The following is a 27,272-nucleotide window of genomic DNA, read 5'->3' on the forward strand; positions in this document are numbered from 1 at the left end:
AGTGTTTTGCAAGGCCTCTAACCTGAACATAGTTAAGTCACTATTATCTTTATGTTGGTAAACTATTCTGAGATATGATAACAAAAATGTTTGCTGTAATTCCACTGGCATATTCCAAGTTCAAAAGATGGAATTAAAAAGCCTTATCCTTAAAAAGTTACTTCCTTCCTACTTTTTCATCCCCATTCATCACCACCAAGCCCTCACGAAATGGCAAGTTTTGCATGGTTAAAAATAAATCTTATTGAGTATTTGACATCCACATATTCAAACCATATTTTGAAAAAATTGCTTTATTTGTGCTGTCTCTATAGAAATCAGGGAGGTATTATAGAAGAGAGAGAGGACTGCACATTTTTTTCAGCAAGTCTTGCATCTTTTACAGAATGTCCCAGCAGCAATTCCTGTGAGAGAGATTAGTGGCCAAAGATTAATGGCTATAAAGAGTACTAGGATGTGGATGAATGAGGCAGTCAAATGAAGCTCCTACAAATTCATGTGAGGACAAATGGATGGTCTAAATAAAAAGATAAGAGGTTGTGACAAATTGGTGGCTGTAAAAACTGTTACAATGTATTCTGGAGGAAACTGTCAATAGTTATCAGACTTTTACCAATTGACCCAGCAATTCTATTTCTTTCTTCAGAAATATTCATGTAGGTAAACATATAAAAAGTTGTTTGTTGCAGTAATAACAACAAAAAGAAAAAAGAATCAGAAACAACCTAAACTGTAGTACATATAGGTCATAAAAATACTATACCACCACTAAAAATGTTAATGTAGGCATACATTTTTGGTGAACATGGCTTAGGTCTTCAGCAACTGACTTTTTAAAGTTGCTCACAGAATTGGACTTAGCCACTTAAGGCTCTGACCTCACATGGCCAACACAAGGTTTGTACAGCAAGGGCAATGCCTTATACCATATATCACTAGGACGGAAATTCTCTATGGACAAGCAAATGCCAAAGAGAAGAGAGGGAGGGACTGAAATACTGTGGGGTCAACTCCTTCTCCTGATCTCTCCAATAAAAGAAGGTGGACAGTTGCTGAAAAAATTTCTCTAGTGAACATCTCTTCACAGTAACACAATAGCCCTTTGCCTGAATCTCTAGTGTTGCACTCATTTCATGCCCTCTCGAGTATAATATCTATTTCATCTACTTTCTACAACAGTTAGCACAGTGGCTGATACAAGAAAAACAAAAGGCTCAATAACAGCTGGGTGAGTTAACAAATAGCACCGCTGAAAATGAGAATAGCAGACCTCATAGAATGAGCCAAGTATTGACATCATCCTGAAAGCAGGTTTAGTATATGAAGATAGCAGTTATTTAGAATGTAGGAAATGTGGGTTATGGTCAGTAAGAAAATACCTTTGTATTGTCTTTGTTGTTGTTGTTGTTTAGTTGCTAAGCATGTCCTATTCTTTTGCAACCCCTTGGACTGTAGCCCTCCAGGCTCCTCTGTTCATGAGATTTCCAAGGCAAGAATACTGGAATGGGTTTCCATTTCTGCTAGGGGATCTTCCCAACCCAGAGATCAAGTCTGAGTCTCCTGCATTGGCAGGTGGATTCTTTACCACTGAACCACCAGGTAAGCCCCTTTGTATTATCTTACCCAACCATATTATCAGTATCACAAGTTGCTGAGGCTTTTTTCTTTTTCTTTCTTCTGTTTTTCTCTGTTGTATGCAATCTTTCTGTTCTTCAGACTGTGTAATTCTTATTTAGCTGACTTCAAGTTCATTCATTCTGTTTGGTCATCTCCAATCTACTGTTAAGTCCAGTCAGTGAATTAAAAAATTTTAGACATGATGTTTTTTAGTTCTAGAATACCCATACTTTCTTGTAGTTTCCATTTCTCTGCTGAGATTTCCTATTTGTTCATTAATTATGACCATAATTTCCTCCACAGTATTGAGAATAATTATAATAGTTAACCTAAAATCTTTGTCTCGGTTTCCAACACCTGAGTTATTTTGGAATCAGTCTCTATTACATTGTCTTTTTTGAAAAAGTGTGGATCATATATTCTGGTATATTCATATGTACAATAATATTTTGGTGCTACCTGAACATTTTGATCTGTTCATTGTGAAAAACAAGTTCAGCTGGATTCCCTGAAGAGTATGGAATAATTTTTTCTATCAGGCAGGCAATTCAATCGAACTCACACTCCAAACTCATTGCTTCATAATGGGCAGCAGCAGAAATCTTTGTTCAATTCTTTGAACCCTAGTCATGTGCTTGACATCTGCCATTCACACAGTAGTTCATGAGCAGCTAGAGATTTGGGGACATTATATACAGAATTTGGGACTCCATTTCTCTGGATTTCTCCTTTTTTAGAATTTTTCCTTCTAGTTGTTATGGTTGCCCTAAACTTTGCCTTCTGATTCTTCAGGTCAGTAAGATTTTAGATTTCCAATCTAAGTTTTATAGCCTTGTTTGAGGCAAAAAGTTGACAAAAATGGGAACATTTTTTATCTCAGTGTTATTCCCTTCCTCCAAGTATAGATGAGCCCCCTCCCCACCCCAATGTCTACCTGCTTTGGGTTGCTCTCCAGAGTCCAGAGTTTATGGTTGTTTTCTCTTGAAGAGTTGATTTGAAAGGACTGTTGCTGCTGCTGCTAAGTCACCTCAGTCATGTCTGACTCTCTGCGACCCCATCAGGCTCCACCGTCCCTGGGATTCTCCAGGCAAGAACACTGGAGTGGGTTGCCATTTCCTTCTCCAATGCATGAAAGTGAAAAGTGAAAGTAAAGTCGCTCAGTCATGTCCAACACGTAGAGACCCCATGGACTGCAGCCTACCAGGCTCCTCCGTCCATGGGATTTTCCAGGCAAGAGTACTGGAGTGGGTTTCCATTGCCTTCTCCACATTTGAAAGGACTACTTCTCCATAATTGGAAGTTTGAATCCTCTAGATATAACTGGCCTTTAAATAGTGCTCTTCTTTGGAAAGGACTTATAGCTACTTCCTGTGTACCTTCTTAGTTTCTGTTTTTCTTAGCCTTAAACTTTTTATTTCCTAGTTTCTTAGTCAGGTATCTTTCTGCTCAAAGATTCAGTGATTGTTATCAAAGTGTCCTCCATATTGTCAAATATAATTCCCTTCAGTTTGTGTTTATAAAAAGGAATATGTATTTTTGTTTATTCGAGAAGACAGTATGCATGTGTGCGTGCATGCTACCCATGCTAAGTTGCTTCAGTCATGTCTGACTCTTTGCAAAGATATGGACTGTAGCCCGCCAGGCTCCTCTGTCCATGGGATTCTCCAGGCAAGAATACTGGAGCGGGTTGCCCAACCCAGGGATTGGAAGACATCTCTTATATAAGTCTTCTGCATTGGCAGCCAGGTTCCTGAAGACAGTATAATATAATAAAAAAAAAGTACTTGGTCTTTTCAGCCAGGGAATAAAGGTTAGCATCTCAGGTTCTCACTTATTAACTGAATGACCTTGACAAACTCATAATTCTGGACAAGTAACAGTTTTCTAATTTGTAGGACAAAGTTCAGTTCAGTTCAGTTGCTCAGTCATGTCTGACTCTTTGTGACCCCATGGACTGCAGCATGCCAGGCCTCCCTGTCCATCAACAACTCCTGGAGCCTACCCAAACTCATGTTCATTGAGTTGGTGATGCCATCCAACCATCTCATCCTCTGTCGTCCCCTTCTCCTCCTGCCCTCAGTCTTTCCCAGTGTCAAGGTCTTTTCAAATGAGTCAGCTCTTCTCATCAGGTGGCCAAGTATTGGAGCTTCAGCTTCAACATCAGTCCTTTCAATGAACACTCAGGACTGATCTCCTTTGGGATGGACTGGTTGGATCTCCTTGCAGTCCAAGGAACTCTCAAGAGTCTTCTCCAACACCACAGTTCAAAAGCATCAATTCTTCGGCACTCAGCTTTCTTTATAGTTCAACTCTCACATCTATACATGACTACTGGAAAAACCAGAGCCTTGACTAGACAGACTTTTGCTGACAAAGTAATGTCTCTGCTTTTTAATATGCTGTCTAGGTTGGTCATAACTTTCCTTCCAACGAGTAAGCGTCTTTTAATTTCATGGCTGCAATCACCATCTGCAGTGACTTTGGAACCCCCCCAAAAAAGTTAATAGCATCTATTTTAGGACAAGAGCTAGCTTACATAGATTGGCCTGGTGTCTGACACAAAATAGGTGCTCAGAAAATAGTAGTAATGGCATTTTTAAAAATAGGCTTTATTTTTAGAGTGCTTTTAGGCTCATAGGAAAACTGAGCTGAATCTACAGAGCTTCCATATAACTCCTTACCCCTTCCCATGCACAGCCTACCCCCATCATTCATAGGCCTCATCACTCTGGGGTACATTTTTTACAATTGATGAACCTATGGTGACACATCATTGTCACCCAAAGTTCATAATATACCTTAGGGTTCACTGTTGGTGTCATACATTCTATGGGTTCGGATGAACTTCTAATGACATGTATCTACCATTGTGGTATTATACAGAATAGTTTCACTGCCCTAAAGAGTCTCTGTGTCTCCAAACCTGTGGCAACCACTAATCTTTTTATTGTCTCCATAGTTTAACCTTTTCTAGAATGCCATATAGTTGGAATCATATAATACGTAATCTTGAAAGATGGCTTCTTTCACTTAGTGATATACATTCAAGTTTTTTCATATCTTTTCATGGTTTGATAGTGCATTTCTCTTTGGTACTTTCTACTTACGAGTATACCATAGTTTGTTTATCCATTCACCTACCGAAGGACACGTTGATCATTTTCAGGTTTTGACAAATGTGAATAAAGCTGCTATAAACATCTGTGTGCAGGTTTTTATGTGGACATAAGTTTTCAATTCATTTGAATAAATACCAGCAAGCAAGATTGTTGGATCATATGGTAAGGGTATATTTACTTCTGTAAGGAACTGCTAAACTGCCTTTCAAAATAGCTGCATAGTTTTGTATTTCCATCAGCAATGAATGAAAGTTCCTGTTACTCCATGTCCTCACCCGCATTTGGTTTTGTCACTGTTTGAGTATTATATTTTATGTAATTTTCCCTAGTTTTTCCTTGTTCAAGGAAGATAACAGATAACAGAGAAAGAATATATAATAGCAATGCTATCTTTTATTTGTAGTCCATCAATTAATGAGATGTTCTGGTCACAGCTGATATTACTAATTCTGATCCTCTTCTCCCACTACCAGCACCACCCCCACTGATGATGTATACAAGAAAGAAAGGAAGTTTTCCTACATCTCAGACTTGCATTGGTTATGTCATTCTTAGGCTCCCTGTAAGTGAAGCATGACTTTTGCTTCGATTAAATGAAATATTGCTCCGCATTATTATCAAACTATTTGAAGTGTCATATCTCCTGAATTAAATCATAAGCTCTTGTAGAGAAAAACTTGTATTTACGGATGCTAGTGTCACACCATAGCTCATATCATATGTCCTTTTGTACTGCTACATGAATTGATTCTTTCTGAATTAAAGATAACTCCTACAGTAGTCCATATACATCATTAATTCCTCATCTGACACCCAGCCCCTGATCTGTGAAAAGTGAATTGAATCAGTATAGGAGTTAGAGATCGATAACCATGTACCACAATTGTGGTTGTTGGAGAGTCTCCTATGTCGTCAGTTCCCTCCCAGGCCTCTTCTTCTTGTGGACGATATGTGGCACAAGAGAAAATTCAGCAGGTAAATTTGCTCAACACACAAATTCTTTATCACCTCTCACAGTTCACAAATGAAAAAGGCCAGAACATCCAATGCCTTGTAAATCGTCTGGTATATAAAAGGTACTAAATAAGTGTTTTGTTGAAAAATAAATAAATGAATGACTGAGTTCTTACCTTTAGATAATTTAATAGGCACAGCAGTGGACTTCCCCAAATGCTCAAACTCAAATTCTTGGAATTTGTCTGTTGCATGAAATGGCAAGAGAGAATTTCCTGATGTAATGAAGGGTATGAATCTTGAGACTGTGAGATTATTCTGGATTACCTATGTGGGCCCAGTCTAATCACATGAGACCTTAAAGGCAGAAAACATGTCCTGGCTAAGTAATAAAAGGATGAGATAGAGGGGAAAAGAGAAGAGAGTCAAAGTGGGAGAATGAGTTTACCCACTATTGCTGGCTTTGAAGATGGAGGAAGGGAGCCACAAACCTAGGAAAGTAAATAGCCTTGAGAAACTGAGGAAAGCCCTGAATTGATGGCAAGCAAGAAATCAGGAACCTTAGTTTTAAAGAACAAGGAGCTGAATTCTATCAACAGCTCAAATGAGCAGGGAAGTGGGTCTTCCCCTGGAACCTTCAGAAAGGAATGCAGCCCTGTGACACCTGATTTTAGCCAGGAGAGACCTGTCAGACTTCTGACCTACAAGACTATAAGATAATACATTTGTGATCATTGATTACTGCTTCAATGGAAAGCTAACACAGAAAGACTTAAGCAAGAGTGAGTGAGCTCTTCCCTGAAAATTTTCCAGGTGTCTGGGCCTATGCCAAACACACTTCTCAGAAGATTAACTGATTCTGCAGCAAACTCTTATGTCTAGTTCTCCAGCTTCACTTTCTTAGGCTCACCGTAGGTCCAGTATATCCACAGAAAGTCAAACCTGGATGCTGAGTAGCTGGGAAGAAAAGATGGATTGGAAATGAGTTGTGCTCCAAGCGAGAAGACAGGAGGTAGGAGCCTGGCCACTTTCTCATTTCTAAAGCTGCAGTCTTATGAATGTTTTCCCTTTGCAGCTGTTGGTGACGGTCCAGTAATGTGATGGGACCTGGTTATAACAGTAATAATGGCTCTGGCGTCCAAGGACTCCAATGTCCCATAGGACTCGTTGAACAAAACTGGTTGGAAATGAGCTTAAATGGGGAATTTCCTGAACATATTCCCCATTGTTACAAAGCTGGTTTGGCTTCCTCACCTACTATTATGCCAAGCAGTCACACTACACAGTCTCTAGGGACAGCGATATTACCAGTTACTTTCAATATAAGCAGTTTCTTAATAGACATTTATGCTAAATGCAAAAGAGATGATGGCTTTTCCACCAGAAGTGGAATTGGCTACCCAACTGGAAAAGGAGACAGGAAGAGGGTAACATAGGACACTCTTCAACAACCATAACTGTGGTACGTGTGTTCTGGTCACAGTTGGTATTGCTAACTCTGATCCTCGTCTCCCACCCCAAGAAGACAAGGAAAGGGTCATCTCCAAGAAGTGGACAGTAATCTCCACTAAGTGGATTGGCACCTGACTCTTCATTGTACATTTCTTTATTTTACTTCTCAGCACTGACAGGGCTTTTATTTCAGAATGTCAATTTGATGAGTGTTAAGTCATGTCTCTGAGAATTTTATCTAAGGATAACTTGTTCCTTAGACAAAGAAGACATAGTTTGGAGCCTGGGGTCATGCAGTTGACCTAACTAGGTAAGAATAGTTAGTAACAGCAGTGAGGTATGACTCAAATTCTGTCGAATGGCCAGAGTATTGACCAGAAACAAGTGTGCCCTAGCTCATTTCACAAACAACTTGAAAATTTCTTTCAAAAATTTTAAATGTAGATATTTAGTTCCTGAGCCATCAAGGCACAATTATTATTAATATTAGCTAATTTCCTTGGTGACTTTTACATATTATTATGGGCTTCCCTTGTAGCTCAGTCGGTAAAGAATCTGCCTGCAATGCAGGAGACCCAGATTCGATTCCTGGGTCAGGAAGATCCCCTGGAGAAGGAAATGACAACCCACTCCAGTAGTCTTGCCTGAAGAATCCCATGGACAGAGCAGCCTGGCAGGCTACAGTCCACGGGGTCACAAGAGTCAGACACAACTTAGCAACTAAACCACCACCACACATTATTATAACTGGCAGTGGATCTAAGTCAGCAGACTGGGCCACATATGATTGTTTGACAGTCTTCACACTGCTAAAATACTTGTTTCATAAATATAGTAGAATTTATTTGCAGTTTTGACCCAGATAGAAGTCTAGAGTTCTTCCCAAAATAAATCTGTGTTTTCCAGTCTGCTACTATGCAGAGGGTTTTAAGTTCACTTGGCAATTTAGACCTACTCATATGTGACCAGTGAGTCTATTTCACTTCTCCATACCATAAGCATTAATATACCTACTGACTAAAATACTTGTGCTTAATTTGGCAAGGAAGTACCCCAAGCTAGAACATCATTATGTGAATGCTTGAGGTAATTATAATTATTGGTAGAGAATAATGATCTGTCTTCTCTGTTCGAAAGACAAGAGTTAAAGTGAGCCTATCCAAGTTTTGGATTTAATGTGGAAATAGATGAGAAAGAGGAATCCAAGGTGGCTTTCAGTGTCTACAAATCCCAGGTTGGATTGTTACCCTTGCTCCGTTCACTAAAGCTTCTCCTATCATAAAACTTGGTGGTGGTTTAGTTGCTAAACATTTGTCCTTATCTGACTTGTTTCACTAAGTGTAATACCCTCCAAGTCCATCCATATTGTTGCAAATGGCAAAATTTCATTCTTTTTTTTAATGGCTGAGTAAATAGTCCATGGTGTATATTGGGTGGATATACCAAATGTGCTTAACCTTACTCATTAAAGGACATTGGATTGCTTCCAGTTTTTAATGAATAAAGCTTCTAAAAATATTCAATTACAGGTTCTTATGTAAACATGTATCCCCCCAACCCTGGGATAAATGCTCAGGACTTTAATTCCTGGGTTGTATGGTAAGCACATGTTTAGTTTAAGAAACTGCCAAACTATTTTCCAGAGCGTCTATACCATTTTACAATCCTCCCGTCTTTAGGCTATGCTTCTCTCTTAAGCTCCAGACCTTTGATTCCAACTGCTTATTGGGCAAATTGCCTTGGATATCTTCCATCCTGAAACTCAGCATGTTAAAATGTGAGTTCATTATCTTCCCTTACATACCAGTAATCCTCTTTTATTTTCTGTCTTTACTAAGAGTTAAAATGGGCCTATCCAAGTTTTGAATTTAATGTGGAAATAGATGAGAAAGGCATTACCTATTCTGAACTGCAGGATATTCTTTGGACTATTTTTTTAAATTTATTTTTAATTGGAGGATAATTGCTTTACAATACTGTGTTGGTTTCTGCTGTATATCAACATGGATCAGACATAGGTATGTCCCCTCCTTTTGACTCTTTAATTCATATTTACTCACAGCTGATCTTATGATGGGCTTCCCAGGTGGAGCTAGTGGTAAAGAACCCACCTGGCAGTATAGGTAGATGTAACAGATGTGGGTTTGATCCTTGGGTTGGGAAGATCCCCTGGAGAAGAAAATGGCAGCCCTCTCCAGTATTTTTGCCTGGAGAGTCCCATGGACTGACAACCTGGTGGGCTACAGTCCATGGGGTCACAGGAATCGGACACGACTTAGCAACTAAACCACCACCAAGTTTTATGATAGGAGAAGCTTTAGTGAACAGAGCAAGGGTAACAATCCAACCTGGAATTTGTAGAAAGACACTTGTGAGATTACAGTGAACCTGTATATATGATGATATTTGATTGTGTTTTTTTTCCTCAGCTGTCTGCCCTGAAAACATGTTTTCTTACAAATGGAAAATTCCCATATTTAAGTTCAAGGATGTTTCCTAGTTTAAATTAATCACAAGTCTAACTTTGACTTAGAAATGTACTCATGAAACTTGATAATTAAAGCCCAATTCCCGAAAACGCCCATTCCTTAGAAAACGCAGTGAAAAGCAAAGGGGCCCAAGGGCAGAGGGGTAAAGAATTAAAAGTCATCAGTTTGCATAGGAAACACCTTGCTTAACCTAACCGTCAAAATTTTATTACTATATTAGTCACTACAACTGCTTTCTGATTGCTATGGTAATAGACTATTTAAAACAAGCCTTCATTAAGAATTGTCACACCATTGTCTCAGTCAGAACTCCCAACAGTTTTCTTGTTATTGACTTTTGTGGAAACATCCACAGTTCCAAGAAGACAAGGAGACCTCTGAACTTTCTAAATGAGGACTTCAAACTTTCTGGTCTGAGTAGGAAGCTGTTTGGGAAGATTATCTATCAACCACCAACACAGAGGAACTGAACCCCAAACTAAGAGTTAAAAGGTAAGTAGACATGAGTCAGGCAAAGATGAATACAGAACGGGGAGAGAATCCAAAGAAAGAATAACAAATGTGAAAGTCCAGAAGTGTTGAGTAGTGACAGTACCTGACCAAAGCTAAGGAGAGTTCAGAGCATCTGAGCAGTGAATAAGGCTAAATAAGGAAGCAGGGACTCACTTGTAAGCCCTGTGGAGTTGCTGAACCTTATCCTAAATGCACTAGGGAGCAGCTGAAGAGTCTTTCAGCCAGTTGTTCAACAAATATTGATTGAGAGCCTTCTAAACATAAGTGCAGGCATCCTTCTAAACATTGAGGATATAACAATGAATAGGATGAATAAAGTTCCAGATTGCTGACATTCCAGAGAGGGAGAGGAAGACAATAAATAAGGAAACATAAAATTGAACAAGGTGATTTCAGACAATGGTTTCTATTGTGGAAAATACAAAACAAGGCTATGGCCGATGAGAAAGTAAGGGAAGGAAAGGTACTTCACTTTGGATAGTCTCTCTGAGAAGGGAACCACATTTGAACTGAGACCCAAATGATATCAAGAATGTGCAAAGATGTGGGACAGATGTTTAGAGTGAATAGTAAGGGTAAATACCCTGAGGTGGGAGCTAGCTTGGTCTCTGCTCAAGGAACAAAAAAGTCAGTGTGCCTTTAGTGTAGTGAATTAGGAGGGGAAAAGTGGTATATGCTGAGGCTAGAATTATAAAAAGTCCCTTATAGGTCATGACAAGAAAATTAATTTTATTCCAAGGGCATCTGAAACCATTAGACTTTTTAAGCTAGAATGGATGGGATATTTGATTTATATTTTAAAGGATAATTATGGAGAATTAATTATGAAGAGGCAGGTATAAAATAAATTAGGATCTATTTTTCAGATTATAGTAGTGGAAATAAATGAAAATGGAACATATTTAAGACTTATTTTAGAGGTAAAGATAATATGACTGGTTTATAAATCATTAATAGGAGTAGGGAAAAGGAAGAAATTGATAATGATTCCTAGGTTTATGCCTGAGAAACTGAATGAATGGGAGCTATGAATTGAGATAAGGAAGTTGGGAAAGAGAATAAGGATCACAAGCTTTGTTATGCTACATTAATATTGAAAGCCTATAAATATTCAAGTGGAGATTTTAAGCAAGCAGGTGGTTGCCCACAGCTGAGTTTAGATAAAAGGTAAGGGACAAAGGAAGTAACCTGAGGGTCACTGGTGTATGCAAGGCATTTAAAGTCATGAGTAGATGAGACACTTACTCTGAATAGATGAAGGTAAAGAAGTGATGAAGGCCTGGGGCTCTGGGATGCATTTAGATGGTTATCAGAGGAATAGGAACTGGCAAAGGAGATTGAGACTGAGCAAGCAATGGAGTGGAGCAGAAAATTGGGAAAGCGTAGCATCATAGAAGGCAGGAGAAGGAAGGATTTTAACAAGGCTGTCGTCAACCCCTGAGCTGTTGAGTAATGTAAGGACAGAAAAGTGACCACCACCACTGGATTTGGAAATATGGAGTAATGAGCTATTGGTGTAGAGTGATGAGTGCATGCATGCTAAGTCACTTCAGTCATGTCCAACTCTTGTTGAGACCCTATGGACCATGGCCCACCAGGCTCCACTGTCCATGTGACTTCTCCAGGCAAAAATACTGGAGCGGGTTGCCATGTTCTCTTCCAGGGTATCATTCCTAACCCAGGGATCGAACCCACATCTTTTATGTCTCCTGCATTGGCAGGTGGGCTCTTTACCACTAATGTCACCTGGGAGGCCTGTAGAGGGGTGAGACAGAAGCTCAATTAGAAGAGCTTGAGGAAATAGTGGAACATGAGGCAATGTAACATGTGAGTAGAAATAATATTTTGGAGACATTTTTTCTTAAAAAAGAAGAGTAGATGGAGTCTTAGCATGGCTTGTCTTTCCATGGTAAATGTAAACAGTTTGAGACCAGGAATCAGTTCAGTTCAGTTCAGTTCAGTTCAGTTGCTCAATCGTGTCCGACTCTTTGCGACCCCATGAATCGCAGCACGCCAGGCCTCCCTGTCCATCACAAACTCCTGGAGTTTACTCAAACTCATGCCCATCGAGTCGGTGATGCCATCCAGCCATCTCATCCTCTGTCATCCCCTTCTCCTCCTGCCCCCGATCCCTCCCAGCATCAGGGTCTTTTCCAGTGAGTCAACTCTTCCCATGAGGTGGCCAAAGTATTGGAGTTTCAGCTTCAGCATCAGTCCTTCCAATGAACACCCAAGACTTATCTCCTTCAGGATGGACTGGTTGGATCTTCTTGCAGTCCAAGGGACTCTCAAGAGGCTTCTCCAACACCATAGTTCAAAAGCATCAATTTTTCGGCACTCCGCTTTCTTCACAGTCCAACTCTCACATCCATACATGACCACCAGAAAAACCATAGCCTTAACCAGATGGACCTTTGTTGGCAAAATAATGTCTCTGCTTTTTAATATGCTATCTAGGTTGGTCATAACTTTCCTTCCAAGGAATAAGCGTCTTTTAATTTCATGGCTGCAATCACCATCTGCAGTGATTTTGGAGCCCCCCAAAAATAAAGTTTGACACTGTTTCCACTGTCTCCCCATCTATTTCCCCAGGAATAGTATTTTATTATTCTTTTTATACTTCTATCCTGCATTTCCTTGGTGGCTCAGATGTTAAGGAATTCACTTGCAATGCAGGAGACCCGGGTTTGATCCCTTGGTTGGGACGAATCCCTGGAGAAGGGAATGGCTACCCTCTCCAGTATTCTTGCTTGGAGAATCCCATGGATAGAGGAGCTGGCGGGCTACAATCCATGGGGTCACTGAGTCAGACACAACTGAGCGAACACATCCTACTTAACATACACCTATACTCCTAAGTGTGTTAATTCTTACTGGCTGAATGCCTGGATAGGTGGATAGATGGATGGATGACTTATGACTTGCCAAGAGGACACTTGCAACAGAAACAAAGCAACAATGGAGATAGGAGGCTTTCGATTTTTGTTCTAACTTTGATGCCAGTGAAACATGAAACTCAGCTCATGAAGGTTCCCTAGAAAATTGTTGTTGTTGTTGTTGTTGTTTAGTCGCTAAGTCATGTCCAACTCTTCTGTGACCCCCGGACTATATCCCACCAGGTTCCTCTGCCCATAGGATTTCCCAGGCAAGAACACTGCACTGGGTTGCCATTTCCTTCTTCAAGTAATCTTCCCAACTCAGGTATTGAACGTGGGTCTCCTTCATTGGCAGGCGGATTCTTTACCACTGAGCCACCAGGAAAGCCCTCCGTAGAAAATTAGATGCAATTATTTGCTTAGAATTTCAAAAAGTGATCATTGATACTAACATGTTTCTGGTGGAAAAGTTTTGGTGTTTCATTGGTTGTAGTTAGTATCTTGCAAAGTTGCTTCCTGTTCAGGATAAAAAGCTGAAAGCCCCATTTGGATAGCCCCGAGGTTCCCGGGGGTCCTTAGTACAAACTGTTTCCAAAACTGTCAGTAACAAGAAAATCGTTGATATACTTGACCAGTCTAAACAATGGAAAGACAATTCTCAAACAAGATTTGTTTTAAGACACTTTCCATAGCAATCATGCAGTAGTCCTCAGTGACTAACATGTTCAGACAAAGGGTGTTAGCTGTTTGCCCCAACCTCTTGGCTTGCTGTATCTTACTTTTCCTAAAATTGTTTCTGAAACTGTCAAATCCATAAACTTACCACAGGTTGACTAGCCTCGGGGAATTACATACACGCAGGAAACTTATTTGGACATATTTATATGCCATGGGGATAACTAAAAGGAAAAAATTTGAACTGAAAATAAGAGTTTTTCATTTGCAAATGGGTTCCCTTTCTCAGAGCAACTACTAGGGAAATTGTCATGCAATGAAAATGAATCTTTGGAGTTCCCCTTTCCCTTTTTTTAATGTGTGTTTTCTCCTTCCATAGGCACCAGACATATTGTGTTCTCTGAATCTTAGCTTTACAGAAGAAGAAGAAAGTGATTTGATATAATAATTTACATGGAAGTATTATTGTTCTAATGTAATTGTATTTTCAAAGAGATCCCAAGGAGAGGGATAACCTAGGTGTCCATCAACAATGAATGGATAAAGAAAATGTGGTATACACATACACACACACAGGAATACTACACAGCTGTGGAAAAGAAATGAAATCCTGCTATTTGAGACAACATAGATAAATTATGAAGGCTTTATGCTGAATAAAATAAATGAGGCAGAGACAAATGCTGTATGATCTCACTTATATGTGGAATCTTTAAAAAAAAAAAAATCTCATAGAAAAAAAGATCAGATTTGTGGTTACCAGAGGCAAGAGTTTGGGCAGGGGGGGTTGGATAATTAGATGAAGGTGGTCAAAAGTTACAAACATCCATTTTATACGTGGAAAACAAATAAGTATGCAGGATGAAATGTACAACATGATGGCATAGTTAACACTGCTCTACAGGATATTTAAAAGTTGCCAAGAGAGCAAATCCTGAAGGTTCTTACCACAAGGGAAAAAAATATACTTTTTCTTTCCTTTTTTCCCATTTTTATATGAGATGATGGATGTTAACTAAACTTGTAGTAATCATTCACAATGTATGTGAGTCAAGTCATTATGCTTGACTTGAGGTCTGTATACCTTAAACTTACACTGTGCTGTATGTTAATTATATCTCAATAAAACTGACAGAAGAGGGGGACTTTTCCTGCAGTCCAGTGATTAAGACCCTGTGTTTCCATTGTGGGAGGGTTGGGTTCAATCCCTGGTCAAGGAACTAAGATACCACATGCTGCATGGCACAGCCAAAATATAAAAATTATACAGCTAAAAAACTGATAGAAGAAATAAAATTTAAAAAGAGAGAAAGAGAGGGAAACCCAGGTGGTCATAATGGGGTATGTGTTAAGTCACTTCAGTTGTGTCCAACTCTGTGAGACCCCATGGACTGTGTGTAGCCCATCAGGTTCCTGTGTCCATGAGGTTGTCCAAGAGAAGGAGGAGATTCTCAAGGCAAGAATACTGGAGTGGGTTGCCATTTCCTTCTCTAGGGGATCTTCCCAATCCAGGATTGAGCCTGTGTCTCATGTCTCCTGCACTGGCAAGCAGGTTTACCACTAGCACCACCTGGTAAATCCATAATGGGGTAAGTAACCTTTGATAATGAAAGATTGCTTTAGGAGGAATAGTTATAGCAGTGTTCTAGAGACAGCATGGAAGTGGTAGTTTTGGCTAAATTAAGGAGAGTCTTGAATGCAGACTAAGAGATTTGAACATCACTCTTGAGATAATAGAGTTACTGAAAGTTTTTGAGTAAAGAAGTGATAAAATAAAACATTGACCCATTTCTCAAGCACTCAGGCCTTTCTCCAGAGTAGGAGGAGGCTACCCTTGGAATAATCAAAGATACCAAAGTAAGTTCTTCTCAAAATTTCCCCTGAAAAGTCTCCCGTGGTAACCCCAAGACATTCTGGTCCTCTTTTCTATACATGAGGCTCTTATGGTTCTGAGGTAATGTAAATAAAGGCAGAGACAGTTATGATGGCAGAGTATTAGGAGATTAGGCTGAACTCCTGGTGTGTCTTATGCCATGGGAAATAAATCAAGAATTAATTTCTTTGTTATGCTGTAGATTTTTAAAAATCTAATGCAAATGTATGGTCTAATATTTTCTTCCTTTCTCATTACAATGAGGATCTTTTATGCCCACTTTGGAGACCACAGTCTTTGAAAATGGGAAGCTATTAAAGGTGGTAATGAGGAAAAAAATGAAACTGGTGTGCTATGAAAACTATCATTATAATCTGGTGTTATGATTTGAATGGATTAGTATTGGTCAAATTAGCATTTGGCTAAGGGGCAAATCCTTGATTAAAGAGAGAGAAAAAACAAAGGAAGGAATTAACTAAATAATGGCAGTGGCAGCACGAGGAAAGTTTGTTTTAGCCAAATATGGCAACAAAATGAAAAATGAATCAAGAACAGTGGTTTTAAAAAAAGACTAATCACACATTTATATGAAACTCTAATGTACAATATTACGTTTGAAACTTAGAGCTCAATGGGTATAAACAGAACAAATGCCCCATATTTTACTATAGGGAGGCCATTAGAGAGATCTCGGTCATTTGATTAAGAAACAGCAGAAAGTCATAACACTCTGGTGTAGAGATGCCCCCAAGAAATATTCAGCCTGTAAAATTTCTATTGCTTTCCCTGAGAACTTTATGGACGTACTAATCTGTCCATCAGCCAGGCTAAAGTAAGAAGGCAACCTGATTCACTTCAAACCTATCACAGTCACTGCCTCACAAGAAATTAACACACTTCACAGATTGATCCTTATGTGTGTGATAAGTAAAATCAAGGGTTTATGCTCAGAGGTCTATTACAGCTTAACAGATAGAAAGGGTGACACTTTCCTTGAATCTTAGGTGTAGGTTTATAAAAAACTGAACCCACTCTCTAAAATATTTTTTCTCCACAACACAATTTAAAACTAAAGTGCTGTATTGACTCATTTTAAAAGAAAGCTGATTTGTAAAGTGCCCATAGAACTTACAGTTTAGATTGGTAAAATGAGGTTTTGAACAAATTTAATTGATGTCAAATTTTAACAGTAAAAGCATTGAATTCAGAAGCTTTCACCAGTCACCAGGAGTCAGTTTCACATATGACTGAGATTATGTGGTGTCATTATTTGGAGTTTTGCTTCCTGTGAAGGTGAAAGTGCTAGTCGTTCAGTTGTGTCCAACTCTTTGTGACTCCATGGACTGTAGTCCACCAGGCTCCTCTGTCCATGGAATTCTCCAGGCAAGAATACTGGAGTGGGTGGCCATTCCCTTCTCCTGGGGATCTTCCTGACCCCGGGATCGAACTCTGGCTTCCTGCATTGCAGGCAGATCCTTTACCATCTGAGCCACCAGGAAGCCCCTTGCTTCCTATGGTACCATCCATAGTCTAGTAGCAGCCACACCTGAGTTTGTTAGAAGTCACCAGAATCACCTCTCCCCAACCGCACTCTGCAGCACCTAGTAGTGTGCCTGACAGATAGTAGGTGCTCAATAAATAATCAATAAGTCAATGAATTAACATACTCTCAGCTTTCAGTTCTTTTTCACAGTCCTTTTGCCTCTCCAACCCCACTCCTCTCACAATCTGATAAAAATCTACTTACATTTGAGTCTGGTAACAAGTGTTATCCTTCTGAGAAGTCTTTCCTCACCGGCTCAAAGGAATTTCTCCTCTGTGTTAGCGCTGGGTCAACGGTGTCTACCATTATTGCTATTATCCTGTTGCAAGTTAATGGTTTGCTTACACGTTTATGTAAGGAAACTGGTAACTTCCTCTAATAAAATAAAACCCCTAGCCTTTAGGACTGGCAATGAGGAGACTCTAATTAGGAAGGGAGGTAGTACTCACCCAACAATCCCCTTCTAAGATCTAGGTTTCTCACCTTTAGCCTATGGTCCCCCATATCTTGCCTCCACTTGGAAGAGGCTATCTGTCCCTATAAGACTGTCTCAGTTTTGAAATTAAAAGTAAAAATAAGGAAGGCAGGATTTCCTAACTCTGTGACCCATCCTCTGACTTCTGTTTCTGTCTGAAAAATTACCAGGTCACCATCAGGTGATTAACATTAGGAAATACCCACCTATTCTCGTTTCTATCCACTTTCTCCCTAATATATGCCATTACGGGCATATGGTCTTACTCTAGAACTCAAAAAGAAACTCTGTCAGAAACCTTCACAGTGGCCTATATGCAAAGGAATCTTAAAAAAACTGAATATATGTATATGTATAACTGATTCACTTTGATGTACAGTGGAAACTAACACAACATAGTAAATTAACTATACTCTAATACAATTTTCTAAAAGAAAAAAGGAAAAGAAACCTGAACAGTGTGTGTGATGTAAGCAGTTCACTAGTTGTGTTACTATTTCCACCCCACACTGGAAGCTCCCTAAAACACAGAACATATTACTTTATCTTTATATTCCCTTGTCAAGCTCAGTGTCTGACATATGATAAGAAGAGGAGCATTTTTCTTGATTCCTGGGTGTAGGTTTTTTAAAAGACTGAATTTGGAAGTTAATACTGATTTATTGAGTGGTTTTTTCCATTGTGACTTACTCCACAAAATTATAAGATTAAGGATAGTGCTACAGGATTGGTATAAATGACCATATCATTATCATTCAAATCAGGAGAGTTTGAGAATGCTAGAATGTTAAACCAGATAAGACCCTGGGGCAGTGGGTGTGGACCTAGGACTGTGTCAGGGCCACTGGGATGTGTGGTCATTCTAGGTTTGAAGCTCAGCAGTATTGTCCTGTAAAACCAAATCTCCAATGGGGATGAAATGCTAGGGGTATTGCCAGGTCACTTGGGGCTGCCATAAAATGCTTTTCCTTGGCCTCTTACTGTTATCACGTGACTTTGTTCCTTCATTGTCTTTTCTGCTGTGAGTTACCAGGAATCCCACCTCTAGTCACTTGTTTAAAAGTTCAGCTATTAAAAAAAAAAAAAAAAAGTTCAGCTATTAGGCTTCTCCGGTAGCTCAGGCGGTAAAGCGTTCTACCTAAAAGATCAGCTGTTGTGCAAATTCCAGGAAATCTCTTGACTTCGTGATTGGTCTTTTTCCTTGGGTTCCACCATCTTAACTTTCCCCAAACTCTTTCTGGTTTCCTACATTTTAGTTGATATAACTCCATATATATCTCTCTATGGGCTTCCCTGGTGGTTCAGATGGTAAGGAATCCACATGCAATGCAGTAGACTGGGATTCGATCCATGGGTCAGGAAGATATCCTGGAGAAGGGAATGGTTACCCTCTCCAGTTCTGGCATGGAGAATCCCACGAACAGAGGAGCCTGGCCGGCTACAGTTCCACCAAAGAGTCAGATACAACTGAGCTACTAAGCGCACAAGTACTCATTTCTCTCTATCATTCTTCATTTCTGACCTTTCCCTCATACTTTCCCAGTTTGGGGTGTTTGTTTTGCTTTCATACATCTCTCTTCTTCTGAGGCTTGAATCCTGTCAGTTATCTATTGTTCTGTTTCCTGTTTGTTAATCTCTGACCTTTCATAAATTAAATTTGACTAAGTCTCTTGATTAACAAAGTAAATACACAAGTCACAGTAAAGGGGGCACACAGAAGTTAAATATACTTGGGGACTTGTTTATTCTTTGCACCACTTCTGGAAAGATCCCGAAGAAATGGAGTATACCTGGAAGTGTTTGGTTACCAGAGAACTGAAGAGTAAACTTTTATTGCAAATATTACATGTCTTTAACAGAAATTATTAAAGATAGAAATGGTCTTTTCTATATAACAGTAAATGCTTGATGAATTCTTGTTGGCATGAGAATGAATCTGCATTAGAATAAAGCAGAATTCTATTTGATTTGCAACTATTGGACAAAACTAACCATGAAAGAACTGGCACCAAGAAGGGGCTCAATTCTTCCTATTACTGAAACAAAGCAGGACCCTATAGTCCTTCCCCCATGTCCTCTGCCTGCCCTTTATCTGTGGAAAACTTTAGTCAAAGAAGAAGTTTAGTCAGAGAAATGAGCACATTCACAAACAAAGGGAAATAGTCACAGGAGACCAAATAATAAGTACTCATTAAGTATAATCAAAGAACTTTAGTTCCTTCTCAAGGGCTATACATAATATTCTGAGCCATATCCTGTCAGCAGTCTTATAGACACTGACAGGCCCATCAGATGGAGAAGTTGATTACATGAAGACCAGGCTGTAGCCATGTTGTAGGCTGCCACAGTTATGAGTGAAAATGTGAAAGTAAAAGTCATTTGGTCGTGTCCAACTCTTTGTGACCCTATGGACTATAGAGTCCATGGAATTCTCCAGGCCAGAATACTGGAGTGGGTAGCCTTTCCCTTCTCCAGGGCATCTTCCCTACCCAGGGATCGAACCAGGTCTCCCACATTGCAGGTGGATTCTTTACCAGCTGAGCCACAAGGGAAGCCCAAGAATACTGGAGTGGGTAGCCTATCCCTTCTCCAGGGGATCTTCCCAACCCAGGAATTGAACCGGGGTCCCCTGCATTGCAGGCGGATTCTTTACCAACTGAGCTGTGGGGAATTGGCTTCAAAGGCATGGAAACAAACCAACCCTGGAACTGAAGACTAACTGTACCTAAAGCAACTAGATGACACTGGTCAGACCACTGATGACCAATCTGAAGATGACTGTCAGAGCTGACTGTACTGTTTCTGCTGTGGCCCCCTCACTCAGCCTATAAAAGCTCTCACCCCCTGCTTGTCAGGATGGGAGTTGACCTTTGGACAGATACCCACCCTCCCAAGTTCACTGGTGTGCACCCAGGCAACCTTCCCATCTCTGAGTGCTAACGTTATTTGGGCTTTCTCACCAGTTGGTTCTGATGTGTGTGTGATGTTGAGACTGTTTAGGGGCACAAGGTGCTATTTGGGCATTTTGCCAGTTGCTTCTGATATGTGTTTGATGTTGAGGACCATTAGTGAGCACTGACTGCTATTTGGGCATTCTTGCCAATTTGTTCTGACATCCATCTACCTTTGAAGACCGTTTGTGAGCATTGAGTGTCATTTGGGCATTTTGCTAATTGGTTCTGATGTCTGACTACCATTGAGGACCATTTGTGTTGGAGAAGTGTTTGTTTGGGACTCCGTACCAGTCACCAATGGAGAGGGTTTACGACAGATCTGTTGTTTAATGTGTCACTGTGTATTCTATTTGTGTGATTGATATTCTTGTTGCCTATGTAAAATGAGAAAATCAGGTTCAATTCATTAAGAAAAATTCAGATTATAAAACTATGACTATAAAAAAAGAAGGATGATTTTTTTCTGAACAATGTATGGCATAGGTATTCCTTAGACTCCAGAGAAAATTGGTTAAGATCAAACTCTTTTGAAATTCCAAAACTTGTTCTTTTTGCATATGCAGTTAGAGAAAGCTCGCTGGATAAAACAATTTTTTTTTTAGACACTAAGGAAATGAATATGCCTAGGAGAAAATTTGAAGTTAGCTTTTATCATGTCCTTGAAATGCAAATACAGACCACTTTGCCTGGGACTCTAGCCTTGGGTTAAATAGTAAAAGTTTAAGCCAAGGGAAAACAAAGGGAAGCCTTTTGACATTGAGAGTGTAAATTCAACTATTCTATTATTCATGAACTGATAAAGTTTAATCACAATGCCTAATTTATGAAATGTAAAAAGATGAAACAATGAGATCTCTGTCTGAATGTCTACATGTCTGAATATGTGTTTTTGTCTTTGGATAATATTGCTGAGGTTAATTTGTAAAGGAGATCCATTTAATTGGCTTAAAAAATAAGTGCTTAAAAATCCAACAAATTTAAATTTATCTACTTTTGTCTTGCAAGACCAAGAAAGAAACTAAAAATGTTTGGGTTTATAAACACACACCCTGTACCACATTTAAGAGAAATTGTGACATGAAAAATGTGTGTTTTTAAAGGTTATAGAATATGTTCTTGAATTTGCCAAGCAGAAAATGCTGGTATAACATTTCAATCACTTGTTTCTTGGTTTTGTTTAGGTTTTCCAGGGTTAAAACTTGTGATATATAAAAATGATCAGGGAAGCATTTCAGTGTATAAAGCAAGTAGGATATATGTGTTATCAGTGAAGAGAAGGTTCATAAGGAATGGAAATATTTTTGTTGAGGAAAAATGATACTGATTTTATCCTAGAGTTGTTTGTTTCTGGATGGGGAAATATAGGACAGATTTGTTTGAATCCATAAAATGGTAAAAGACTTGTGAACAAGGAACTTTGAGAAAAGAATTTTGTACATTGTCAGGATTAAGATTATGGGAATTGTCCAGTAAAGTTGTCACAGAGTGTAACTTCTCATAATGTGTAGCATTGATGGCTATAAGTTCACTGCTTAAAGCACATGTCCAATGTTTGTGTGACAATTGGGTATATATGATAAAATGAGTGGCTTATAAAGTGCTTCCCTATTAATATACCTCAGAGCCTGTCCATGATACCTGATTAGTCTTCCCCCAATGTGGACAACTAGGCAGATACATAAACATAATGGAGGTCTAGAACCAAGGGACATGGATAGACCCAGAGCAGACTTCTGAGCCACCCTGGCAATGCTGGAAGAATATACTGATTATCAACAATTTCTATGGAAAGATTTACAATTTAAAAGGGTAAATGATGAAAGAGCTTTTCACATGTTGAGGTATGGGGAAATCATTCTGGCTTATACATGATTTACTTTGAACTTTAGGCTAACCAAAACAGCCTATGTGTGGCCTATTAAACATATATTGTACTTTTGCTTTAACCATTAAGAAAAATAGATTCAGAGAATAATACAAAGATGCATTTTGATTATTATCCTCATTGTAGTATGTCTAGTAATTTTCAAATGTTTGTCCAGGTACTATGACAAAGTAATATTCCCTTTCTTGCTCTGGGCCTCCACAAGATTGAGGAGCATCAAAGAAAAGGGAGGACTGAAATGGAGCAGGACCCTCCCCCCGTCTCTCCCCCCATGCCTCTGCCTGCCATTTGTCTGTGGAAAACTTCCATCAAAAAATAATTTTAATCAGAGAAATGAGCACATTCACAGACAAAGGAAAACAGCCAAAGGAGACCAAATAATAATAATGTACTCAATAAGCATCATCAAGGACCTTTAGCTCCTTCTCAAGGGCTATAGATAATATTCTGCACCATATCCTGTGAGCTGTCTTATAGATACCAAAAGGCCCACTAGCAGGAGAAGTTGATTACATGATCGCCAGGCTGTAGCCGTGACGTAAACTGCCCAGTTATGAGAACTGACCTCAAAGAAATGGAAAAAACCCCACCCTGGAACTGAAGATTAATTGTACCTAAGATAACCAGGGGCTTCCCCAATGGCTCAGTGGATAAAGAATCTGCCTGCCATGCAGGAGATCCAAGAGACACGGGGTTCGATCCCTGGGTTGGGAAGATTCCCCTGGAGAAGGAAATGGTAACCCGCTCCAGCATTCTTGCCTGGAAAATCCCAAGGACAGAGGAGCCTGGCTGACTACAGTCCATGGGGTCACAAAGAGTTGGATACAACTAAGCATGCAGGTACAACATAGCAAAATAACCAAGATGGTGCTGGTCAGACCACCGATGACCAATTTGAAGATGACTGTCAGAGCTGACTGTACTGTTCCTACATGTAGCCCCCCTCCCTCAGCCTATAAAAAGCACTCACCTCCTCTTTGTCAGGGGAAGTGGGGGTGGGAAGGGAGGCAGCCTTTGGACAGATGTCCGCCCTCCCCTCCAGTTGCCAGCATCTGAAATGAAGCAAACTTTCCTTTCCACCAACCTGGCCTGGTTTATTGACTTTGGGGCAGTGAGCAGCTGCACCCCACACCTTTCGGTAACATTACTATAATACTCCTGAGGCCAAAATGTCACATGCATGTTTATGTGTGACCAAACAGTGGGCCCATCCAAGATGTCTTTTTTTTTAATTGAAGTATAATTGACATACAACATTATCTTAGTTTCAGATGGGCAACATAATGACTTGATATTTGTTTATATTGTCACAATCAGTCGAGTTATAATCTGTAACATACAAGGTTACAAATTTTTTCTTCTGAAGATAACTTATAAGATTTATTTTCTTAGGAACTTTCAAATTTGAAATGCAATATTATTGACTATAGTCATCATTTATAACTAGAAGTTTGTACCTCTTGATCCCTTTCACCCACTTCTCCCACCCCCTTAACCCCCTTCCCCTCTGACAAAATGTTCTCTGTATCTTTGAGTTTTGTTTGTCTCCTTTTTCAGATTAATGAACTATCAGAAACAGAAGTTGAGAAAACAATCCCATTCACAATTCCATCCGAAAGAATGAAATACCTAGGAATAAATTTAACCGAAATGACTCTTTAGACCAAGTATGGTAGGGCAATTCACATTCAGGGTCTGACATTTGGCTTTGTCCTTTATTTTTAAGGTAAAATGTTTATATGGTGATAATAGAAGTTAGGAAACTAAAATTACCAAGACATAAAAATATCTAGTGATTTTGACTCTAAGGTTATGTTTCTTTCTGCTGAATTACAAGATTACAGGATATAGGACAGAAGAGTTTCTGAAGTATTTAGGGGGAAGTTTATAGAATAAGACATTTTTCTTACTCTGAGAAGATGAAAAATGTTTAAAATAAATTTAACATTAAAACATTTAATGTTTAAAATAAAAGCCTGAACCAATTCCCTGTTAAAGGTACTAAAATGTCAGCACATTAGAAATGCGTGCCACTCTTCCAAGAAAATGTTTCTCTGAGCTATTTTCCTTAGTAGAGAGATTCTTCTTGGTTCTTTTTGTAAACATCTTGGAGAAGCTTGAAATCAACAAAGCAGACAGGAAGCAGAGTTCAATTTCTGGAAAGTTAAGGGAAGAAAACCATATCACTGAAAATGTAGCTCCTTCTGAAGATTCTTTAAACACAGTGGTGGGGAAGCAATGATTAAAAAAAAAAAAAAAAACTGGCATAGGATAGGCTAATGAAAATGTGGTGTGCCAGTGACTAACTGGTCTGTTTTGAGTTTCTAGGGCTTTATTTTACCTTTTTTTTTCCCCACTGTGCTGGGTCTTCATTGTGGCACACAGGTTTTATGGTTGAAGATGCAAGGGCATTCTAGTGTTGCGGCATTGCTGTCTTATTTGCCCCAGGGTATGTGGGATATCAGTTCCCGGAAAAGGGATCCAACCATGTCCCTGCATTGAAAGTCAGATTCTTGACCACTGGATCTTTAGTGAAGTCCCCTATCCTACTTTTTTATACAAAATCTTTCCTAAAAAATGCTCCCCAGCCCAAACACTTTTTCAGGCTATTTAAAACAAGTTCAGAGTCAAGTTTATAGCAAGAAATGATTAGCCTAGAACAGCAAAGACCTACAAGAGTTTTGAGTTCTAGAAAATTTTAGACACACGTAAAGAATGCTGTCAAGTCTTGGCCTTTTCTACCTCAGATTTCCATTAACTGAATGAGGATGGTACATTTTTCTATTTATCTCTTTGACTAATTTTCTCACAGTAGGTGGGTTTGTTCTTGGCAGGTTCTGAGGCATTGATTTCTCTGTAGCCTCAGATCTGAAATATGACCAGGCTGGTTGAATGATTGCTGATCATTATATTGGGACCAGGAGTTGGATCTCGCTGGTGGGGACCTGCTGAATTTTAGAGCAAGCTGAGAAAATTGCTAGAGCTACACTCACGCTATATGGCTAACTGGACATGCTGTGTTAGGAGGCTTTCAGAATTGTGCAGCTGCTATGCAGCTGAGCCCTCCAGAGAACCTCTAAGGTCCTGGATAGGGGGATATGGACAGGTTTCAGTCACTGTCTGCCTTCATCACTCACGGTGACAACCTCTGCTGCAGTGTCCAGTGTGCAGGGGGAGATCACATGGGAATGCTTGTCTCGGCAGCTCATCCCCTGGTTCAAACATTTCCTGTGAGTTCACCTGCTGCACAGTTAGATCCCTAAGACCCTAATGCCGTCAAACTGTGCTGGTTACCCCTGACAGAAAGGCTGTAAATCACCTTGAGAAAAGAAGAGAAAAGAAAAGCACTGTCTCTGATAATTTCTCATTTCCTGTGTTTAGTGGATGTTACCTGATTCTCTTGGTGTTCATCAGTTTATAGCCCATTTTCCAATCCTTTAATGAGTCAGAAAGTTGTGGAAGTGTGTAAGGCTAAAGCGCAGGGCCATGAAGAAATGTTGAGGGGCACATGGAACTGAAAACAGCCCTATTCCACTTGCCAGTTCTGTTCTCAACCTGAGGCTGAGTCTGCCTGAAGGGCATGCGAAGTCGCTTCAGTTTTGTCCAACTCCTTGTGACACTATGGACTGTAACCTGCCAGGCTCCTCTGTCCATGGGATTTTCCAGCCAAGAATTACTGGAGTCGCCATGCCCTCCTCTAGGGGGTCTTTCCGACCCAGGGGTCAAACCTGTGTCTGTTATGTCTCCTGCATTGGCACGCAGGTTCTTTACCACTCACACCTCCTGGGAAGCCTGCCTGGAGGGTAGAGTCTCTTTTTTGACACAAAGGCACCACAGTCTAGCAGCAGCATGGCCCAAGGCACTTTGGGTTCCATGACACCCAGTACATCCGATTCTACTGCAAAGGCTTGTGCTACACACTGCCAAAGGCAAGCCTTCACACCGCCTTTTTCCATCCCATCAATACATACCATGGAAAAAGAGAGAGGCAGCACCCCCTTCATTGCATTTTTAAAGATCATAATAACCCTCTTGGCCACTTACCCTGTTCTATAAAGGATAAGAGTTGTCCTTTTTGGATGCTTTGGCATTGTGGAGCATGAAGGATGAAGAAGAATGCATCTTGGAAACCTGTTGCTAAAAACTCAGTCACATGCTGGCTGTGTTCTGCCTTCAAACTTCCCGTTTGTCAGATTGCCTGTGCCCTTAGCTCCCTTTCCACTGCTCCGCAGAGGCTCCCTGCCAGTAGCTCAGAAACTGAGGAGGGTGGGAATGGGGGTGTCTCCATGCAGACCCGGAACTGACACACTGCCTTTAAAAATGTTTAGGTCACTAAGTTGTTTGTTATTATAGTAACTTTGACTGTTTCTTTCAAATGGAGTATTATTCCTTCTCCTGAAAAAGCACTTTGACAACTTCCTTTAGAGATGATGAAGTTACTTTTAAGGGTTATCTGAGTTCACTTTTAATCCCTTAAGAAAACAGCAATCGGAATTGTGAGAGACTAATAGTGATAAACCTACTGTGGCTTCCCCCAACCATCCTGGATGACTAGAAGCTACATCCCAGAGCTGCAAAAATGGAGTCTTTTATAACACAGAGAATGTTCTCTGCTGGGCTGCTCTCAAGTTACGATGGTGATTTTGAATTGCACTTTTACCCAAAGAAAAAATTTAATATCAGCAAATTCAGTGCAACCATAACATAGGATGAGAAGTTCAGGAAATTCTGGCGGAAGTGTAAGCAAAGAATCAAGGTTATGTTGTTACAAAGGTTTCTTGTTATTTATTTTTATTCAAATAGCTATTCATTAAGCTCTAATAAAACCTGAATAAAACACTATGGAT

General features: G+C 39.8%; 1 protein-coding gene across 2 annotated transcripts in view; it reads right to left on the reverse strand.

The window, feature by feature from the left end:
* Window positions 1-17,440, reverse strand: part of SELE (selectin E) — a 55,705-nt gene extending 38,265 nt beyond the window's left edge. Inside the window, exon 1 of one of the 2 annotated variants that reach the window (XR_006344967.1) lies at window positions 17,316-17,440. The gene's annotated coding sequence lies outside the window, so the exon portion shown is untranslated. The remainder of the gene's footprint in view (window positions 1-17,315) is intronic. The other variant, XM_043923958.1, reaches the window with a different exon arrangement.
* Between the last annotated feature and the right edge of the window lie 9,832 nt (window positions 17,441-27,272).

This window comes from Cervus elaphus, chromosome 14, assembly GCF_910594005.1.
Source record: "Cervus elaphus chromosome 14, mCerEla1.1, whole genome shotgun sequence".
In the NCBI taxonomy this organism is placed as follows: Eukaryota; Metazoa; Chordata; class Mammalia; order Artiodactyla; family Cervidae; genus Cervus; species Cervus elaphus.